The sequence below is a fragment of the Solanum dulcamara genome, chromosome 6 (assembly GCF_947179165.1).
Source record: "Solanum dulcamara chromosome 6, daSolDulc1.2, whole genome shotgun sequence".
NCBI classification, from domain to species: domain Eukaryota; kingdom Viridiplantae; phylum Streptophyta; class Magnoliopsida; order Solanales; family Solanaceae; genus Solanum; species Solanum dulcamara.
In genome coordinates, this window is record NC_077242.1 from 73,171,217 (window position 1) to 73,182,786 (window position 11,570).

Below are 11,570 nucleotides of genomic sequence, written 5' to 3' on the forward strand. Positions count from 1 at the left end.
TCCAAATTGGGTAAATAAATTAGGATAGGTCTAATTTGAGTAAATACATTGCCTAATTGATCTAATTTATGTTATTTTTCCTTTAAAAAAATTATATATATATTATACATTGACTCTTTTAGCTTCTTTTTCTTTGGATTTACTCATATATATTCCCTTAAAATACTTTAATAAAAATCGTAATTTCTCCATTAGGTGCTACTTTTCATCAAAAAGGAAATTTAAAACCTTTAGTTAAAATTTACTTGTAAATTTAGCATAACTCAATAATTTTAATTAAGATACATAATAAAAATTTACTAATGTTAATATGTATAATAATTTATCTAAATTTAGTAAATTATCTTTTTAAATGACAATATAAAATTTATGATTCAAAATTTTACTCTATATTTAATACAGATAAAAAGGAATTCAACTCTGCCAGACTGCCACCTTTAATAATGATAAATATGTGTACAAATTATTATACAGTAACTTACTTTTTGATGAACAGTTGTGTTCTACTATATTGAGGCTAGGCTTTTTATAGCCAAAATTTCCACTGTATATGGGCCATGATCCAAAAGGTAATTATCATCTTTCTCTTTATTATTTTTTATTATTATTTATATTGAATTGTGATTAATTCAAAATATGAAGTGAATTATTGAGATATATTATATTTCTTAAAATAAATATTTTAGGACATAAATAAATGTTATTTTTCACTATTGTTCATTTGATTATTCACAATTATTCTCTTAAATAAATGGAAAGTAGTTAAAAAAACTTATTAAATGAATAATAAATATGAAGAAAATAGTTCGAACAATTTTTTTAAACTTTGAATAATTTATTTATGTGGAACTATGAAAAAAAAATCAATAATTTACTTAATATGAACCGGAGGAAGTATTTGTATAAAATTTTATATTAAATAATACATTGCTTGATTTATTATTTTCAACTTGCATAAAATTTAGTATTGTTTATCATCCCATGTTTCGTTGTCGTTTTCCTTGTCTGTATGAATAAGCTTATAAATTTATATATTATTTTGTATGAGATATAAAATTGAAATTTGATTTAAGTTTTACAATAGTTTAAGTTAGTCTGTGTTTTTACTTTATATTGATTCCTTTTTTTAAAAAAAAAAAGAAGGTAAGATTGGGTGAACTGAAAATAATTAATTGAGAAATCTTCAAGAATACATTATATACTAATATGTAGTATATCAAACTAAACATTGTACAAGAAATAATCTAGCCTTACAATTTCCATATTATTAATACTTATCTATACTATATTAAAAGCATGAAGACCCTTAAAATGTCGATTGAACTTTTTGCTCTTTATTAAAAAACTTCATTTAAATAGACACTTAAATTTGTATAAAGTTAAACAAAAAGATGCATGCGGTCCTTATGACAATTCGCGTAAAATACACTTAAACTGATTTGTAGAACGTTATGTAGGATTTAATTAGCCCAATCCATCGCTCTTCACATTTTACTGCCTACAAAAATAAATCATTGCAATTGTTCACTTCTCAAATATGCGGGGTAGCTCAGTTGGTTCGCTACCTGAAGTTTTACCTTGCTGGTGAGGGTTCGATTCATCACCTTGTAATCCCCTCCCCCATTTTCTCCTTATTCTACCCCTCCCCACCACCCCACCCTACCCCCACCCCTAGAAAAAAACCTTCTCAAGCATACGTGACACCGAGATAGAAAATGTGATTTTACAATTTCATGAATTGAATTTTATCTTAATGGAAAAAATTTGAGCAATGTATAAAGTAGTCCCGTTCATATTGCTGGTCTCAAGCCCGGATAAATAAGAACCTACATAGAGGTTGAAGTAATGATATATACATCATATTCTTCTCAAACTCCACTTGTAGAACACACGAATTTGTTATTTGTTGTATAGATTAAGCTTCTTTTTTTTTAATAGAAAAAAATGATCTTACAATTTTTTTCTTATATTATTTTCTGAAAGATTTCTTATAAAAAAATATAAAATTAGAAACAAACTTATACAAGATAACAAAACCAATTAACTCATTTCTATCAAGGAAATATTAATTAATTATGAAATGCAAAAATAAATATTTTAAGTTAAATAAATAGGAGAAATAAAAGGAGGAAAAGCTAATAATGGATTTTATTTAGTTGACTTCACTCTCCCATTAGAGATGGTTTGGATGGTTGTCACTAACGTGAACAAATGCTTTGGGTAGACTATTGTAGTCAATTATTTGTGTCCATCGGATGCTATAATTTTTCTTCTCTTATGAAAATTCTAATTGGATGAACACTGATTTATTACATGACGGAGTGATCTTTTCCTCTTATAAAAATTTCTATTGTATTATAAGTTTAAATATAATATTTGAAATCAAACTTAAATTTTATTGTATTACATTAAATTCATTGTTTTGTAACAACGAAAAGGTCCATTATGTGTAACAATCAATTTGGTATAATCGATGTGTGTCGTTATCTTATTTTCTTTTTCTTATTTTATCGTTGCTTATTGTCTACTCATCTTATTTATCATTCACCCCACCTTTTTAATAACAGTTTTATCTTGTACCTTATTTTTCTTATAAATTTATTTTTTAAATTGTTGGTGTGTGAAATTATGTAACGACTGAAATTAATACGACTAATCAAAATATTAAATTTATAATAATATAATATAATATTATATAATATAGTATAATATCATATATTATGAAATAATATGCAACTATTTTCGGAATAAGGTGTTGAAGAAAATAATGTGCATTAATGATTTAATGCAAGTGGTACTCTATTTTTAGGTTAGCAAATCAATGTTAATGATTTCATGCAAGTGGTATTATTTTGTCATTGTCTAGCCCATGTTGCATGGTTTATAAGGTTGTCTTTGTCAAAAAGAATATAATTTTATATTTATTTTTGTTATAAAAGTAATTAAATTATAAGAAGAATAAACAAAACACAAGAAAAAAAGATAAAAAGAGAAGAGAGATTTATTTTTATCTGTTCGTATATCTTTATTTGCATTGAACATTGGTTATTTATTGCCATTGCACAGCACACCAAATTTGACTTAACAAAAAAGGATTAAGAGTGAACAGCACACCAAATTTGACTTAACAAAAAAGGATTAGGAGAAAAGAGGGGGTAGGGGAAAAGGGATGAAGGGGACATCCATATTTTTGTTGTTTTACAACACTCCTCCTTGGATGTCCATGTGAAAGAAAAACAAATTATAGTGAAAGATCAAATATATATAGTTATTCTCAATACACATTGATTGTTGCCTCATTAAAAACTTTGCTAGAAACACTCAGTGGGACAAAACATAGACTAAGAAAAAAAGAGTACAACGCGTATTATACTCCACCTGATTAAGACATCATTTAATATCCCGAAGATGAAGCATTCCAATCTTGTATCTCAATTTCTCAAAGGTTGAAGTTAATGCCTTGATGAACATATCTGTTAAATTATCAATTGAACGAACTTGTTGAACATCTATCTCACCTTTCTTTTAAATATCATGGGTAAAGAAGAATTTTGGTGAAATATGTTTTTTCTGTCTCATTTGACGTACCCTCCCTTTAATTAAGCTATACATGCAGCATTGTCTTCATATAATATTGTTGGAGCATCTCTTGTCAAATAAAGGCCACATGTTTCTTGAATGTGTTGAGTTATTGATCTTAACCAAACGCATTCTCGACTTGCTTCATTAATGGCTATTATTTTTGCATGATTTGAAGAAGTGACAACCCTAGTTTGCTTTGTTGAACGTCATGATATAACCGTACCACCACATGTAAATAAGTAGCTTGTCTGCGATCGACCTTTAAGAGGATCAGACAAATATCCCGCACCTGCATAACCAATCAATTCTGACGTGGATTCATTTGAATAAAATAATCACATATTTGTGGTCCCTCGGAGGTATCTAAATATATGCTTAATTCCATTCCAGTATCTTCGCGTTGGTGAAGAACTAAGTCTCGCCAACAAGTTTACTGAGAAAGATATATATGGTCTAGAATTGTTGGCAAGATACATTAATCCACCAATTGCACTAAGATATGGTATTTCAGCACCAACAAGCTCTTCATCATTTTCATGAGGTTGAAATGTATCTTTATTAATATCAAGAGATCTCACAATTATTGGGGTACTCAGTGGGTGTGCTTTATCCATGTAAACTCTCCTTAAAATATTTTCTGTATATGTTGATTGATGGACAAATATCTCATTTGCAAAATGTTCAATTTGTAGACCAAAATAAAATTTTGTCTTTTCGAAATCTTTCATTTTAAATTCCTTTTTCAGACATTTTACTGCCTTTAAAAGTTCATCATGAGTTTCAATAATATTCAAATCATCAACATATATGGCTATTATGATAAATTCAAATCCAGACCTTTTCATAAAGACAAAAGGGCAAATTGGATTTTTTTATATCCTTCTTTTAGCAAATATTCATTAAGACGATTGTACCATATTCGCCCTGATTGTTTTAGCCCATATAAAGATTTTTGAAGTTTTATTGAACAAGTTTTTCGAGAATCTTTATATATTTCAGACATTTTAAATCCTTCAGAAATTTTAATAAAAGTATCGTTATCCAAAGAATCATATAAATAGGCTATAACTACATCCATCAGATGCATACCAAGTTTTTCATGAACTGCTAGATTTATAAGATACCTGAAAGTGATTACATCCATTACAAAAAAATATATTTTCATATAATCAATGTCAGGTCTTTGCGAAAATTCTTGTGCCACAAGTTGTGCTTTATATCTTACGACTTTATTTTTTCTCATTTCGTTTTCGCATAAAGACCTATTTGTACCCCAATGATTTTATACTTTTCAGGTGTTCGGACTATCAGTCCGAAAACTTCGCATTTTTCAAGCGAAGCTAATTCAACTTGAATTGTATCTTTTCATTTTGGCCAATCATTCTTCTGTCTACATTTTATTGACAGATTTTGGTTCAAGATTCTCATTTTTTTTGCATTATTTCAATAGCAATATTATAAACAAAATTACTGTTGACAATTACATTATTTCGGTTTCATATTTTTTTTGATTAGACATAATTTATTAAAATTTCTTCATTATTTTCAGGCGCTTTAACCTCTTCTAAGGTTTTATCAATTGTTTTGTCTCCTCGCTCTTCTTGAGCTGATTCTTTCATATTATGACCATCTTGTCCTACTAGAAAATCAACTCAAATTAGAGCATTAGCAGCTGGAATATAAGATTTAGTAACTCTTGATAGGTCAGTGAATGCATTTGACGGTTGATTTGTAATATTTTGTAAATGAATTATCTTTTGAACTTTCAGTTCACATGTATTTGTACGGGGATCTAAATGAGATAGTGATAATGTATTTCAATTTATTTTTTTTATCTGCTTATTTCCCCCCTAATGCTGGGTATACTGATTCATCATAATGATAATCAACAAATCTTATAGTAAATAAATCTACAGTCATAAGTTTCAAATATTTTATGATAGAAGGAGATTCATACCCCATATATATCCCTAATCTTCTTTAGCGTCCCATCTTTGTGTGTTGTGGTGGAGCAATTGAAACATATACTGCACATTCAAATATTCTAAAATGGGAAATGTTCGGCTCCTGACCAAAAGTCGATTGTAATGGAGAGATTTTATGATAACTTGTGGGTCTGATCTACACAAGACTTGCTGCATGCAAAATAACATGACCCCATAATGAAATGGAAAGTTTTGTTGTCATAAGAATTGGTCTAGCAATTAATTGGAGACGTTTAATCAATGATTCCGCTAGACCATTTTGAGTATGAACATGAGCAACCGGATGCTCAACTAGTATCCCAGTGATCAAACAATAATCATTAAATGCCTGAGATGTGAACTCACCAACATTATCAAGACTAATTGTCTTTATTGCATAATCTGCAAATTGTGCTCTTAACTTAATTATTTGATCAATTAATCTCGCAAATGTCATATTTCGAGTTGATAATAAGCACACATATGACCATCTTGTAGATGCATTTATTAAAACTATATAATATTTAAATTGTCCACATGATGGGTGAATGAGCCCACATATATCACCCTATATACGTTCTAGAAATGCTGGAGATTCAATTCCACTTTGATTACTGATGGTCTAGTAATCAATTTACCTTGAGAACATGCAGCACAAGAAAATTCTTTAAATTGAAGAATCTTTTGGTTCTTCAAAGAGTGTCCATGTGAACTCTCAATTATTTTGCGTATCATATTAGAACTGGAATGACCCAACTGGTCATGCCAAATAATAAAATTATTTGAGTTAGTAAACCAAACCTTTGGTTTACTATGGCATGTGTTTCAACCATGCTAATACTTGTTAAAAGGGCTGGGCGTTCGGTATTCGGTTCGATATTTTCAAAGTTTGGGTTCGGTAATTCGGTAATCGGTAATTCAAAGTATATACCAAATACCGAACTTTTAAACTTCGGTTCGGTAATTCGGTAATCGGTAAATCAAAATTCGATTCGATACGGTATTCGGTAATACCGATTGATAAGCTTCAAGAATGATTAATTTTTGTGTCAACCAACTAATGAACTATGCTAAGTACTAATATAGATGTTAGACATTCTATATGATAAGTTGACAGACTATATCAAAATGTTCAAAAGATTCTGAACAAAGATAATTCAAAATCCTGAAGAAACAAAATTGACGGACTGCAAAGGCCTAAAAGTGAAAGGGTCATGACAGCTGTTTCAAAGCTTTTATAAATAAATAGCAACATTAAAACCTTAGCAAAATGAAACAAGAACCAAGAAAACTCCTTATAAAAACAAAATGGAAGAGCAACAGTGTAGAGCAAATCAAAAACAAAACAAGGTATAAAAAGGTATAGCAAATACCTTAGCAAGTTCCTGAGTATACGAATTAAAGATTCAGAAACAACCTGCGACTTCTTTTCTGTTGATCTTCGACTACTGGAACTTCTCTTCAAGGTAAGTTCTCTTCTCTAATTGTTTTCTTCTTCTCTGATCCTTTTTTTAATTTTTTTTTCTCCTCTTCTTCTTCTCTATTTCGGTGTTTCCTCTGCTGCTACAGTGCTACTAGATTGCACTGTCCTGATTATGAAGGAGTGAAGGACTGATTGTGATTTGTGAAGGAGTGAAGGACAATGGAGTGAAGGACGATAGACTAATATTGTGATTTACTGATATATAGTGATTTTTGGTCTTGTGGAGGAGGAGGACGACGGACATGGTCCAGTGATTCTGAATTTGAGAATTTTTGATGAATGATGAGAGATGACTGATGAGACATTAGCCTAGGTTAGGAATTAGGATTTTAGATTTGGACTGGAAAAATATTTTGATAATGGGCCTTTGTTTTATTTTTTCTAGGTTATACACACATTTAGGCCCAATGTCATTTAGTTGTTTAATTTTGGTATTCAAAAAGTACCGAATACCAAACGATATAATTATAAGTCCCGAATACCGAAATCAAAATACCAAAATATCAATTTCGATATCGAATACTGAACCAAAATACCAAAATACCGAATTACCGAATACCAAAAAAATCAAAATAGCCGGTTTGGTTCGGTAATTTAGTTTTTGGTATTTTATGCCCAGCCCTACTTGTAAAGTATAAGCCGGATGAAAGAGCAAGTAACTTTTTAAGTAAAACTTCTTGTCCGACATCATTGTAGTAATGTGAAGATATTCATTCTTTTCATTATTTGTAGTCTCAATATGATAATCATTTTGACGAATATCTTTGAAACTTAATAAGTATTTTTGAGACTTACTATAATATAATTCTTCATTAATTGTTAAATTTGTTCCTTTGATAAGAACAGTTTTAGCTTTTTCAGATCCTTCAATTAATCTTGTACTATCAGATATTGTATTAACATTAACTTCTTTCATAATCAAACAAGAAAAATATTTTTTATCTCTTAAAATAGTGTGTTGTGGCACTATCAATAAGATATAATTGATTTTGGATTCAACTGATGACTGAGAATTTCCATTTTCTTCATAAACAAAGAGATACATTATAAGAACATGAAAAACTAACAACATAAGAAACTTCAAGAATTTGCACTGTCTTAAGAAATATTTTATGAAGGATAACATAATAGAAAAATAATAACTATTTTTATAATATTTATTCCTAGTTAGATGATCAATTTTTTAGTCAATATTCATAAAGTTTTCAGTTTTCAAATGAATAATATTTGGTAGATCTTCAAAATTATCATTTTTATAAGCAAGATTTGTCTCAATATCTTCATATTTATTTGAGGGAGTTGCTTCATTATCGTCATTTCCAAAATTTAAGTGCGCTTCCACATTTTTTTAGAGAAGCTTGATAAAGTTTCACAAAATGATCGGGCATACGATATTCATGTGCCCAATGACCCTTCATACCACATCGGTGACACATATTGAATTTATCTCTAGAAAGATTATTTTGAGAAACTTTATTGTTCTCATGTTTATTTTTATCATGGTGACGATAATTATTTTGTCTTTTACCACATCATCGCCCACGTCAACGACTATGGCCATGATCGCGATAATTATTTTATCTTGATTCAGACTGATTATGTGCTGCTACAATATTCTGTCACGACCCTGTTCCTTAGGTTATGATGATACCAACAATAATTCACCAGTAGGTAAGCCAACCGTCAACTCGGAACTTCAAGTAATGGGTTTGAAGGTAGAAACTAAACAAGAGTGGTGATTTATAAAGATAAGCAGAAAGAATAAATGGAAGTAAACCAAAATATAATATAAATAACTAAAGATCCCTCCCAGAACCTAGAAGTCATAAGTACACAGATGCTATAAAATAACAGACGAGTATAAGTCTCAAAAGTGGACCGAAAATATATACAAGAATTGGCTAGTCTCAAAAGGCAAAAGACGGATCATCCATACTGAAGGAGATAAAAATGATTCAAAAATGCCAAGTGCTCACCTAAGTTGTTATATTCCGTATTTTTGCTTCTTGGACTATTCGTGAGCTAACAGATATAAATTCAAGGACTTTTAATTTTGAATTTTAAAATAACATGATTTGTTGTAAATGACTAGTTATATGGATAATTTATGTGAAGTAAAAGACATCTCAAGAAGTACCCTTGAGCCAAATCAAAATAGAAGCCATCAATTTATTTTTTCTTAAAGTCATGTTTCGGGTAAGCTGACTTCGGGAGGCCATAACCCCTTTATAATTTAGTAATTTGGGAAAACCCTCAAAATGACAATTGTAGAAAATTGAAATATCTTTCCAACCATAGATCGTGGGTCTATATGTGACATCAGAATAAGGAGATATGCATGTTTTAAGACAGAGGGGTCAAGCTGGATAGTAGATTCGGCCCAACCCGATTCTAACTCGGGTCAGGCCCAATAACCACATTCTTAAGGGATTTGTTTAAGTTTCTATATTCATCCTCAAATAAGAAAACATCCATAAATTTCCAGAGAGAGAGAGAGAGGGGAAGTTCTTGAGAGAAAATCCCAATTCGACCAAAATTCGAGTTTCGAAATTCGAAGCTCATGAAGAGAAAATTATTGTACGTCGCGTTGGCTTCAATTGGAGCTAGATATCAACCAATAAGGAGAAGATTTAATTTTTTTTCCTGCACACTTGAGGTAATATTAAAGTCCCTTTTTCATTTTTAACAAGTTTAGTTAGAATTTTAACGGATTAGAACGGAGAAAATAGCATTATAAATTAGTTTGGTGATTTGTTGAGATTTATGGGTTAAAGAGTTGTTTTAGGTAGCTTAAATGGATGAAATTAGCTTAGTGATGATGTATAATAATAGTTTATATTGCTTTGATGTTGTTTATGAGTTGTTGTTCTTGAATTTGGAGGAAAAAGGTGTATGAAGATTATGAGGGTTCAAATTCGTTTTTGGATTGTGTAGCTGGTAGTAATTCTGGAATATCTCATTGTTTAGACCTTTGATTTTAGATATTAAACATGTTTTGGAAAGCTAATACACGTACCTACAACTTTTATGTTTATGTTGTAGTCTATATCTGTTGTTATTATGTCGAAAAAAAGGGATGAATCATGAGAAAAATTTTGTCGAGATTCTAGATTGAAAAATCCCTCATGTATAGCTGTTAGTGTTTTGATGATATCTTTTTGTATAAAATGAGTTTTGAATTGATTTCTTTTGGGTTGAAAACTTAAGACATAGCTCTAAAAGTTTTCATGAAGGTCATTAAGTCTAGTTTTACCGTTTTCAATTTTAAAATGTGGACACAACTTGAGGTACTCGGTTTTCTGAACTTACTGTTTTGGGTAACATAATTCGGGTGGCAATATTCTAGGCTTATTGTCAATAATAAATTTTATTTTATGTCAATATTTTGGATTGTTGATATTACTTAATGATTATATGGCTGATTTAAAAGTGGGAAAAGTGAGCGGTATAGGGGAGGTGCTGTCCAATTTTTTTTAGAAATAACCTAGTAACGGTAGAGTACGTTTTATTCATTTTCATAGCTTAACCATACTGCTTAACGTTTTAATATAGGTTGAAAAAATATTGGGCAACATATTCGTATAAACACTAAAGGTATGTAAAGCTAACCTTTCTTTCTTTTGGCATAATCTTATGAAATAATGGACGACGAATGTATAAAATTCCAACGAAGCTCTTATTCTTAGATATACTAGAATGGCATATGTTCTTAATTTTCAGAATTTATATCGTTATTTATTGACTCATATGTATGATTCCAGCCATCCAAGTTGATATAAGTCGTATTTTAGTATAAATAATACTTCTTATAATTCATATTTGGAATAATTTATAATGTCAATCGGAGGTTACTTGAAATGAATATTGTCTTGATTTTCAAATGATTGTTCATTTAAATTATTCTATTGAGTCTCAAATGATGATTTAAATGCATATGGTTATCACTACTCTACTCGTGCATGCCTTAATGTATCTTTCACCGAGTCCCAAGCCGGGTATGTATTCATGCACAGTTTTACTACATAATTCACCGAGTCTCTCAATAGAGGGCCGGGTATGGTATATATATATATGATGATATGATATGAGAACATAATGACATAATGATAGTGTCGAGCCCATGATGGACTGAATATGATATGTATGAATACGACAGATTCACCGATTCCCTAAAGGGCCGGATATGATATATGATATAAGCATGCATGACTTTACTTTATAAGGTATATGTACAGTGACTTCTTGAGTATCATACTTGTCTCGTGAAACCTCTACTTTAGCTATGATTTTTCTTACTGTATTTCATGCTTATATACTCAGTACATGGGTCGTACTGACCCCCTTTCTTCGGGGGGACTGCGTTTTGTGCCCGCAGGTACAGATACTCATTTTGGAGAGCCAACAGCTTAGGATTTTACTCAATGGGTTTGAAGTGCTCCATTGTCTCGGAGCCTGAACTTTTGGTACTAATCTTTATAATGTATATAATTATGTATTTAGGGGTACGGCGGGGCCCTGTCCTATCATATGTTATTGTTAAT